General features: G+C 38.2%; 1 pseudogene; it reads right to left on the reverse strand.

The window, feature by feature from the left end:
* Positions 1-3,065: 3,065 nt before the first annotated feature.
* Positions 3,066-10,989, reverse strand: LOC114371407 (annotated as a pseudogene).
* Between the last annotated feature and the right edge of the window lie 494 nt (positions 10,990-11,483).

Consider the following 11,483-nt stretch of genomic DNA (forward strand, 5'->3'; position numbering starts at 1 on the left):
GACTAACCCACGCACTGTCCGGGATGGGATAAATGAGGCCTGCTTCAAGCAACTTGAGAACTTCCTTCCGCACTTCTTCCTTCATAACCGGATTCAATCTTCTTTGTGGTTGTCTTATAGGCTTGTAGTCAGCTTCCATGTTGATCTTATGCATACAGTTAGAAGGGCTGATTCCTTTGAGATGAGAGATATGTCATCCAATAGTTGCCTTATGTTTCTTCAAAACCTTCACCAGCTGAGATTCCTCCTCCTTTCTTAGAGAATTGCTGATGATCAATGGACTTGCTTCATTTTCTCCTAAGAACACACTTCAAATGTTTAGGAAGAGTTTTTAACTCCACCTTGGCCTTTTCTGCGGGAATGTTTTTCTTCAATTCTTCAAAGACCACTCTTCCAGAAGGATTTTCTTCTACACCCTCTAATTCTTCTAAACAGTTCTACAATTCTTTTTCTTCCTCCATTGTCAAACACTCCATAGTATTAGTCAGTTCTTTTTCGAGTCGGGACTACAGTACCATGGCTCTAGCTACCATGTCTATCTCGTGTTCCACTTTTTCTATTTTAAAATAGGCCTTGTGGTCACTTGGGTGCTTCATGGCTTCAAACAAATTGAATGTAACCTTCTGATCATCCACACTCATTTCAAGATTACCTTTCCCCATATCAACCACACAATTGGCTGTTAACATGAAGGGACGACCTAAAATCAGTGGGATTTCAGAGTCCTCTTCAATGTCCATTATCACGAAATCTGCAGGGAAAGTAAATTGCCGCACTTTGACCAATACGTCTTCAACTACACCATATGGCCTTGTAATTGAGCGATCTGTCAGCTACAATATCATTCTTATTGGCATGATTTCCAGCTCTCCAATCCTTCTACACATGGATAGAGGCATCAAATTAATGCTAGCCCCTAAGTCAATAAGGGCTTTTCCAACTGACACAGCACCAATCGAGCAAGGGATTGTGACACTCCCTGGATCCTTGTATTTTGGTGGAAGGATTCTTTGAATAACAACACTACAATTTCCCTCCACCATAATATTATCACTATGGATATATTTGCCCTTCTTGGTCAGCAGATCTTTAAGAAATTTGGAGTAGAGTGGCATTCGTTGCAAGGCTTCTCCAAATGGGATAGTTATCTCCAATTTCTTAAAGATATCAAGGAAACAAGTGAAGTGTCATTCCTTGTCCTTCTTAGACGAAACCAAAGGGTATGGTGCTTCCTTCCCTGTACAAGGAACAACCTCCTTCTTCTTTCCTCTGGCCAACTCACTCTTTGTCTTGTTCTCTTCTTCATTTTCTCTCTTTTTCTCATTTTTTTTCATTTTTCTCTACCTCCTCTTCACTTATTTTTTTCTCCCTCATCTGAGCTTCCTCATTTTCTTTTTCTCCCTCAACTTCTAACTACTTCTCATCACTAGTCTTATTTTCATCCTCCACCATGGTCTTCCTCTTGCTTCTAGTCATGACCGCCTTACATTCTTCTTTAGGATTTTTCTCAGAATTAGCTCCAAAACTTCTAGAAGAATTCTCATCTATTTGCTTAGCTAGTTGTCCCACTTGGATCTCCAGGCTCTTGATAGTTGACTCAGTGCTTTTAGGATTAGACATTGAAATTTTCATAAACTGAGCCAAAGTCTCCTCCAACTTAGTTGTCCTTTCATACAGGCTAGGCCTTTGATTTTGAGGCCTATTGGATGGTCCTCCTTGGTCTTTGTTGAATTGATTCCCAGGATGTGACCTCCATCCTTGCCCTTGATTCTGATTAAAATTTACACCTTGCTAGTAACCTGAAAAACCACCTGCATTGATGCAATCCTACCCCGCAAGGGCATTGGATAGAAGACTCCAAGTAGATTGGGCCAGAGATCCAAGGGAAGGCACTAGGGTTCTCATGAGCCTTAGGGTAAATTTTGAGCCCATGGGCTAAGTATGAGCCCGCTTATCTTTGTAAATATTAGAATAGAATTTTTCCTTCGTTTAGGCCTTGTATTTTGGCCATTCTAGTAGTATAGGGTTTTAGCCTTGTATTTCGAGGCATTTTGAGTAGTCTTTGTAGTAGGTACTTTTTTTATATTTTCATGTATTTTGTCATGGGGGTGAGCTTAGCAATTATAGGGGGTGTGTAGCTAAGTTCTAGCTTCTCATCTCAAGGAGGTGAGCTTAGCTATTAGAGAGGTATGTGTAGCTAAGCTCAAGCTTCTTTAGGAATCTTCTTATGGAAGCTTCTCAAGGAGGTGAGCTTAGTTATGAGAGGGGTGTGTGTAGCTAAGCTCTAGCTTCTCAAGGAAGTTTTCTCAAAGAAGCTTTTCAAGGAAGCTACCTAGTCTATAAATAGAAGCATGTGTAACACTTGTTGTAACTTTGATGAATGAGAGTCTTGTGAGACACAACTCAAAGTTCAACTTCTCTCTCTTTTTCTTCCTTCAATTTCGTGCTCCCCCCTCTCTCTTTCTATCTCTCATTCTTTTCCTCCATTGAAGCATCCTCTCCAAGCTTCTTATCCAAGGATCATCTTGGTGGTGAAGCTCCTTCTTCCATGGCTTATTCCCTAGTGGATGGCGTCTCCTCTCACCTCTTCTCCTTTGTCTTCCGCTGCATCTCCATAGTGGAAAATCACCATTAAAGGACCTCATTGAAGCTCAAAGATCCAGCCTCCATAGAAGCCCTACAAGCAAGCTTCCATCAAGTTTGAATCCTTGTTTGTTCGGATTCCCCATATAATTCACTTCCTATGCAGCATCATCAAGGGGTATACAACAACTAGATTCATATGCTCCTCCACATATACTACAACCTCCAACCTGTATTACTACTGAATGGGAAGGTTGAACTACTTGCAGTTGGGTTGGCAGCTTACTAAGTGTCTCTGTCAATGATTCCAGTTGTTTAGCTAACAACTTGTTCAGTGCCAACAGTGCATCTTGTGAAGAAATCTCTAGTAGGCTTCTCTTTGTGGGTACATGAGTTCTATCACACAGAATAGCATGATCACTAGTAGCCATATTCTCAATAAGTTCCATTTCTTCTTCAGGAGTCTTTAATTTAATTTTTCCTCAAGAAGAAGCATCCAATAACTGCTTGGACTGCAGTCTCAAACCATCAATGAAAATGTTCAGCTGAATCGGTTTGGAGAATCCATGAGTTGGTGTTTTTCGCAGCAAGCTACAGAATCTCTCAAGTGCTTCACTCAAGGACTCATCTGGAAACTGATGGAATGAGGAAATAGTTGCCTTGCCTTTAGCTGTCTTTGATTTAGGGAAGTACTTCTTCAGAAATTTCTCTACAATCTCTTCCCAAGTTTTTGTAGAAGAAAAGCTTCCAAGCTTATTTTGATGATTCCAAAGACTCAAGTCAAGAATCAAGATTCAAGAGAAGACTCAAGATATGCAAGAACTTCAAGAAAAGTATCAAGATAAGTATAAAAATATTTTTTTTCAAAGAAAAGATTGAATAGCACAATTTGTCCAAAAGAATTTTTCAAAGAAAAATCTTTTACCTGAGTCTTTACTCTCTGGTAATCGATTACCAGAAGCCCAAATAGTTTTATAACTGTTTTACAAAGTAGTAATCGATTACCATGGGCATGTAATTGATTACCAATGTTTTTGAACGTTGAATTTCAAATCTCAAGAGTCACAACTTATGATAAAACATTTCCAAACTTGTGTAATCGATTACACAACATTTGTAATCAATTACCAGTATTTCTAAAGGTTGGTTTTCAAATCTAAATATGAAGAGTCACAACTATTGATGTGTAATCGATTACACTATAATGGTAATCGATTACCAGTGTCTGGTTTTGAAAAATAAATTGCCAAGAGTCACGATTTTTAAAGTGACTAGTTTTTGAAGAATTTGCCAAGAGTCACAACTTTTAAAGTGACTAGTTTTCAAGAGAGTCACAACTTTTAAGTGACTAGTTTTCAAGAGAGTCACAACTTTTAAAGTGACTAGTTTTTGAAGAAATTGCCAAGAGTCACAACTTTTAACATGGTTTCTTCAAGAGCCATCAAATGGTTATAAATATGTGACCCTGGCACGAATTTTATAACTCATTACTGAATCATTCTCAACATTTTTCTAAAAGTTTTTCTTCAACACTTGCTTTGTCAAGAAAAGTTCATTAGGCAAAAACTTGTGTTATTCTATTTTCCTCTCCTCCTCCATTCTTACAAAAAGCTTTTCAAGAGACCTACTCTTGGTGACTGTTTTTCAAGAGAAGGTCTTCTTGGTTAAACACTGGACTCAAAAGACTAACCGCTTTTGGGTTCATTGAAGCGGATTTGCTTCTTGGTTGATCACTGGATCCAAAAGACTAACCGCTTTTGGGTTCATTGCAAGAAGTGGGTACAACTTCTTCGTTGTTATCACTGGACTCAAAAGACTAACCGCTTTTGGGTTCATTGCAAGAAGTGGGCATAATTTCTTGGTTGTAATCACTAAACACAAAGAAGGGGATTCTTTTGTGGTTCATTGCTTGTAAAGGATTTTACAAGGATAGTGGAAATCTCAAGCGGGTTGCTTAGGGACTGGATGTAGGCACGGGTTGTGGCTAAAGCAGGATAAATCCGGTTTTGCATTATCTCTTCCCTTATCTCTTTTACTTTATATTGTCTTTACATTTCTGCAAGTTATTTTCCTTCATTTATTATTTCAATATCTTGTTAACAAAGAAATAATTGAATCTAGGGAATAATTAAGAAAGTGAAAATTTCAATTAGGAATAGTCAATGAAATCTTAATTCAACCCCCCTTTCGTAATATTTCTGAGGCCACTTGTCCAACAGTTTTTAAGTTGTTTCCCTTAAAAGAATGCAGCCACCTATTGGCTTCTCTAGCCAAAAAAAATGAGAACAAGCTAAGCCTCACTGCATCTTCCGTCACACCTGTAATTTTCACTGTGTTGCAAATTTCTGTGTATGTAGCAAGGTGTGTGTAAGGGTCTTCATTTGGCAAACCATGAAACAAATTTCCTTGAATTGGCTGGATCAAGGAATAAGGATATGTGATGTTGTGAGCTTGGACCTCCGGCCGCGCGATACTTGTGAAAAATTGTGGCACGGTAGAGCTAGAATAGTCCTCAAGAGTCACTCTCCGTGGTTGATCTTCAACCATGATATGTGCTTCGGACGCACCTACTTCGGATTCCCTTAAGTCTGGAAATGTTGAAGATGATTCAAATGATTGAGCTTCCTCCAAACTTGGCTATGCTATCCTTTCTTGCAAATCTCTTCTCCTTCTCTCTGCGTTGTTTCTCCTGCAAGTAGCTTCTATTTCCAAATTTAATGGAACTAAATTCCTTGCTGAAGAGTTACCTCACATACAAGAAGCACTAATAGAGCAACAATTAACCAGGTCAAGAGAAAAAATAAATCCTAACTATCTATTCACAAAATCAATCAAAGAATAAAGAATAAATGTTTACAACTAAACTATACGATCTAAGTGGAAAGAAATTCCCCGAAAACGATGCCAAAAACTTGTTCGTATTTTGGCAAGTGTACTGATTCGCACAAGTAGTATAAAATGATATGACTGAGTATCGTATCCTCAGGGAATTTTTTTCACTCAGACATTGTACATTCAGTATGCAAACATTTGTATGGATTAAAAGCAAAGCAAATATCAAGTTGAATTCTGTACTAAAGTCTATTGGAATATAAACTAAATATCTAAAATTTTGGAAGTGAAAACTATCAAATAAAAAGCGTTGGGTCGTTCTACTGAATTTCTCATGATGTTAATGTGTATTTTTCTCTATTTAACGTTATCCTAGTGTTCTTATACTGAGAAACTACTCAAACCAAGATCCCTCTAGTGAATGAGCCTAACTCTCTTTAAACTTCATCCTTGATCCCTCAACAAACTTAGTCTAAAAGAGTTGCATTAAGTATACAACATAATATGAACTAGGTCACTGCACTCCATTCCTAGACATACAGATTTCTAGCTTGCTCTACCAAGTTCTAAGGCTTTAAAGCATTTCCCAATGCTAAAAATCCTAACAATACATACAAATGGGTGATCAACCCACAAACATGTAAAATAAGCATAGATAGAAGCAATGAACACATAAAAATAACATTAAATAGATAGTGAAAGAGTTTTACATCAAGGTTCAACAGAACTCCCCAACCAAGAGGCTTAGCCTTCCATTACAAGTAATACAATCTCTCAATACAAGGAAGGAATAGTTTTGAGTGAAAGAAAATGGCAAAGGATGGTTGAGGATGTCTCTTACAACCTCTAAACCCTAGACTTCACTCATTCTACCCTAAGCTCTCTCAGCTGCCTTCCTTCTATCTTTTCATCTTCCTCTAGTGCTCTCTCTAACTCTATCAAAAAGACTCTCCTTTATTTCCACCAACTTCAGTATTTTAAAGGCTCTTGGACCTTTCAGCTTCCGAAGGCTCGCTTAGCAAGACTAGCTCGCTAAGCGAGAGTAAGTGAATTTTGGCTTAGCGAGACTGGGTGCGCTGAGCGCTAGAAGAGACAATGTCCTCACTGGGCAGGCTGGTTGTGTGCTGGGCGAGCACATCTCTGACTGATCCTCTTCTAAAGTTTCCCAACCCGCTAAGCAAGTTGTAAGCCTCGCTTAGCGGATGCCACTCGCTGAGCGGATCCGCCTCACTGAGCGAGTCATCAGCTACTTGAACCTTCTCTTCTTTGGCCTGAAACTAAGTTGGATTTAACATTAATTCACAAAATGGGAGTATCTACTCTATAAAATCACACTAAACAAAAAAATATGTATAATTCCTACAAAAAGAACCATAAATTGGAGGTAACACGCTATTTCCTTGCAAGTATTCAATATAAAACTACTCATGAATAGCAACTAACAGGGGCACGGGCTTGATGCCGTGTGGTGAGTGTGTGAGCAAGTCGTGTAAATGTGTTTGATGGAACTTGTATTTATAGTAGTTGAACTAGGGTGCTACTCCTTGTTTGTAAAGGTTGTTGTAGCCTTGTAGATAATTCCTGGCTTATAGATAATAGTCGAGAGCTTAGAGATAATGTTAGAGATAAACATTTGAAATGTAAATAAAGGTATAAGATAATCATACCTCTGTAGATAATGTGTGGGCTTATAGATAAATTAATACATGCCAACAAATAATATATTCGCTACTACATGTAGAAGCGAAGCTTCATGGTGAATCAAAGGTGATTCAAAGGTGTTTTGATGGTAACAATGATGATAACATAAGATGATAACAAAGGTGATGACAAAAAGCTCAAAGATCAATCAAAGAACAACTCAAGTGACTCAAAGATCAATCAAAGAACAACTCAAGTGAATCAAAAACAATTCAAGAGTTCAAGATAATAATCAAGAAGAATTCAAGACTCAAGAAGAAAGTTAAGAGTCAAGAATCAAGATTCAAGGTTCAAGATCTCAAAAATCAAGATCAAGATTCAAGACTCAAGATTCAAGAATCAAGAGAAGGCTTAATCAAGATAAGTATAAAATGTTTTTCTCAAAAATTGAGTAGCACATGATTTTTCTCAAAACATGTTTACCAAAGAGTTTTTACTCTGGTAATCGATTACCAGATTGTTGTAATCGATTACCAGTAGCAAAATTGTTTTGAAAAAGTTTTCAAATTGAATTTACAACGTTCCAATTAATTTCAAAAAGTTGTAATCGATTACAATGTTTTGGTAATCGATTACTAGTCCCTTTGAACGTTAAAATTCAAATTCAAATGTGAAGAGTCACATCCTTTCACATAAAAGCCTTGTGTAATCGATTACACTGATTTGGTAATCGATTACCAGTGACTGTTTCTGAATAAATCAAAAGATGTAACCCTTCATAAAGGTTTTTGACTTTTACAAATTGGTTTTAAGTTTTTTACTTTTTCAAATTGGTTTTAAGTTTTTGACTTATTCAATCAATCTTTTACAAGCCCTAAATCTCTTTGAACTTCTTCTTCTTCTTCTTTGTACCAAAAGCTTTCTGAAGTTTTCTAGTTTTCCAAACCTTAAAAACTTTTGCTATTCATCTTTTTCATTCCCTTCTGATAGAAGCTTGCTTGTGGGGCTTCTATGGAGGCTAGATCTTTGAGCTTCAATGAGGTCCTTTAATGGTGATTTTGCACCATGCAGATGCAGCGGAAGACAAAGGAGAAGAGGTAAGAGGCGGCGCCATCCATTAGGGAATAAGCCATGGAAGAAGGAGCTTCACCACCAAGATGAGCCTTGGATGAGAAGCTTGGAGAGGATACTTCAATGGAGGAAAAGAAAGAGGGAGAGAAAGAGAGAGGGGGGAGCACGAAATTGAAGGAAGAAAAAGGGAGAGAAGTTGAACTTTGAGTTGTGTCTCACAAGACTCTCATTCACCAAAGTTACAACAAGTGTTACACATGCTTCTATTTATAGACTATGTAACTTCCTTGAGAAGTTTTCTTAAGAAAACTTCCTTGAGAAGCTTCTTTGAGAAAACTTCCTTGAGAAGCTAGAGCTTAGCTACACATACCCATCTAAAAACTAAGCTTACCTCCTTGAGAAGCTTCCTTGAGAAGCTAGAGCTTAGCTACACACACCCATCTAAAAACTAAGCTCACCTCCTTGACAAAATACATGAAAATACAAAAAAAAAGTCCCTACTACAAAGACTACTCAAAATGCCCTGAAATACAAGGCTAAAACCCTATACTACTAGAATGGCCAAAATACAAGGCCCAAAAGAAGGAAAAACCTATTCTAATATTTACAAAGAAGAGTGGATCCAACCTTGACCCATGGGTTCAAAAATATACCCTAAGGTTCATGAGAACCCTAGGGCCTTCTTTAGTAGCTCTAGCCCAAGCCTCTTGGAGTCTTCTATCCAATACCCTTGGGGGGGTAGGATTGCATCACCTTCTCCCTTTGCCAAAAATAATTCGCCAAGGACTAACCGCCTGAATTCTTTTTGTGTCTCTCTTCTCCCTTTTCCAAAAGAACAAAGGACTAACCGCCTGAATTCTTTTGTGTCTCCCTTCTCCCTTGTCAAAGAATTCAAAATGACACAGTCTAAGAATTCTTTTGATTCTTCCTATTCCCTAATACAAAAGTGTTCAAAGGACTAACTGCCTGAGAATTCTTTTGTATCCCCATTTCCAAAGTATCAAAGGTTTAACAGCCTGAGATCTTTGTCTTAACACATTGGAGGGTACATCCTTTGTGGTACAAGTAGAGGGTACATCTAGTTGGATTTGACTGAGAACAAGAGAGGGTACATCTCTTGTGGATCAGTTCTAGTGGAGGGTACATCCACTAGGCTCAAAGAGAACAAGGGAGGGTACATCCCTTGTGGATCTTTGCTTGTAAAAGGATTTTTACAAGGTTGAAAGAAATCTCAAGGACCGCAGGTCGCTTGGGGACTGGATGTAGGCACGGGTTGTTGCCGAACCAGTATGAAAACTCTTGTGTGTTTGTCTCCTTCTTCCGTACTCTTTTACTTTCCGCTCTGCATTTAATTTATACTTTTACTTTCTGTTAAGTTTCTTTTCTACTCCTCATTCTCTTAACAATTTAGTAAAAGCCTTAGAAGAGTAATTGTTTAATTAGTAAAGGTTTAAGAATAATTAATTCAACCCCCCTTCTTAATTATTCTGAGGCCACTCGATCCAACACTACAAAATGTAGATTTAACATCATTAAGTTAACATCGGTTTTATCAAAAACCGATGTTAACAAAAATACGGTGGCCAAATGGTAAATAACGTGACTTTCTTAACATCGATTTTTCAAATAACCAATGTTAACACAATAGGTTAACATCGGTTTTTCAAAAGATCAATATTAACAAGAGCATGGTGGCATTTTTGATAAATAAATTGAGTTAATTCACATCGGTTTTGAAAAAACCAATGTTAACTAGTTGATCTTAACATTGGTTTAATTAAAAACCGATGTTAACATTAATTTGTTAACATTGGTTTTTTCTGAAACCGATGTTAAGTTTGAATGTTAACATCAATTTTTTTAAAAAAAATCAATGTTGTATTATTCATAAATTAAAACCCCAAACCCTTTTCCCCCTGCGCGCCTAGTCTCACAAACCTTTTCTCTCTCACCATCATTTTGTGACACCACCGTCTCTTCCTCACGGCATTACATTTTGTGACCAATCACCATCGTCTCCTCGTCACCCCCGGTCGTTTCATGTCATCATCAGCGCCACTGAACCTGCAACTACTACGCGAGTTGGTGTTCATCACTACTACCGCGAGATTGAGGTACGTCACTGAACCTTCATTTTGCTTCTTTTCTCATTCTGAGCATTCCCTATACTTCTGAAAAGTCTTGTGAGCATCCATTGAGGTACGTGGCTGCTTCTTTTCAGATTGTGAGCATCTTAGACTTCTGAAAACTTTTCTGAGCATCCTCTTCATCACTTACTCGAACATACATTCTGTTAAGGTACATGGTTGGGAATGTTATTCACTTAGGTTTCTCTGTGAGTACTTTAGGCATTCTGGAAGAAAATATGCATCCTGCTTGTAATTAGGTCATTTTGTTATTATTTTTGCTTTTGTGAATTGTGAGAAAAGAAATATTTGAAGGAAAAAGTAATGGTCTTAACAGTCTTAGTCAATGATATCATCACCACTGTCAAGTTGTCTATTGCTCCTCTCATTATTGCTTCCCTTATCACCTCCTTGCAACACTGCTTCACATCATTGTGCTCTTGAAGACTCCTTCGAGCAAAGTGTATGGCATTTTCGCTGTGAAAACATCCCAGATCCCATCACTCCCAATTATGAAGAATTCATCTTCTTTTGTCAATGTGATTAATTTAAGTTTATGCTCAACACTCAATGGTCCACCCTTTCCATTAATTTCCTTCATTCCTTGGAGATTCCAGTTGCCTAGTGCATAAGTCAAACCTAACTGGTCATTCAGGTAACCATCATCTATGTATCCACCTAGGGACTTAATCCTCTTCCTTTCCTTAATGCACAATGGCATGTGATCTTTGGACATTTCTATAGTCCCTCCACCACAGGACAATACAGCACGACAGTCTACTAGTAACATTATGAGGCAATTTTGGTTTAGTGAGGCAAACAGAGCGTGACAAGTCTCCTGATGCCACTATGGTTGTTGGGACAATGGGGTAACTTGCACCTAAGTGCGTGCTTACTGGTAGAGCCACGGAGAAAACTGATGTGTTTAGCTATGGTGTCATGGTTCTTGAGGTGGCCAGTGGCAGGAGGCCTATTGAGAAAGATGCTCCTGCTGTTGGGAATGGTAAAGTTGGAATTAGCATCAATTTGGTGGAATGGGTTTGGAGTTTGCATCAAGAAGGTAAGTTGCTAACACCAGCTGATCCGAGACTTGAAGGCAAGTTTGAGGAAGGGGAGATGAGGAAGGAACTTTTGGTTGGATTAGCTTGCTCACACCCTGATTCAATGGCAAGACCTACTATGAGGGGTGTGATTCAGATGTTGTTGGGTGAGGCTGAAGTGCCTATTGTC

Source organism: Glycine soja, chromosome 10, assembly GCF_004193775.1.
Source record: "Glycine soja cultivar W05 chromosome 10, ASM419377v2, whole genome shotgun sequence".
NCBI lineage: Eukaryota > Viridiplantae > Streptophyta > Magnoliopsida > Fabales > Fabaceae > Glycine > Glycine soja.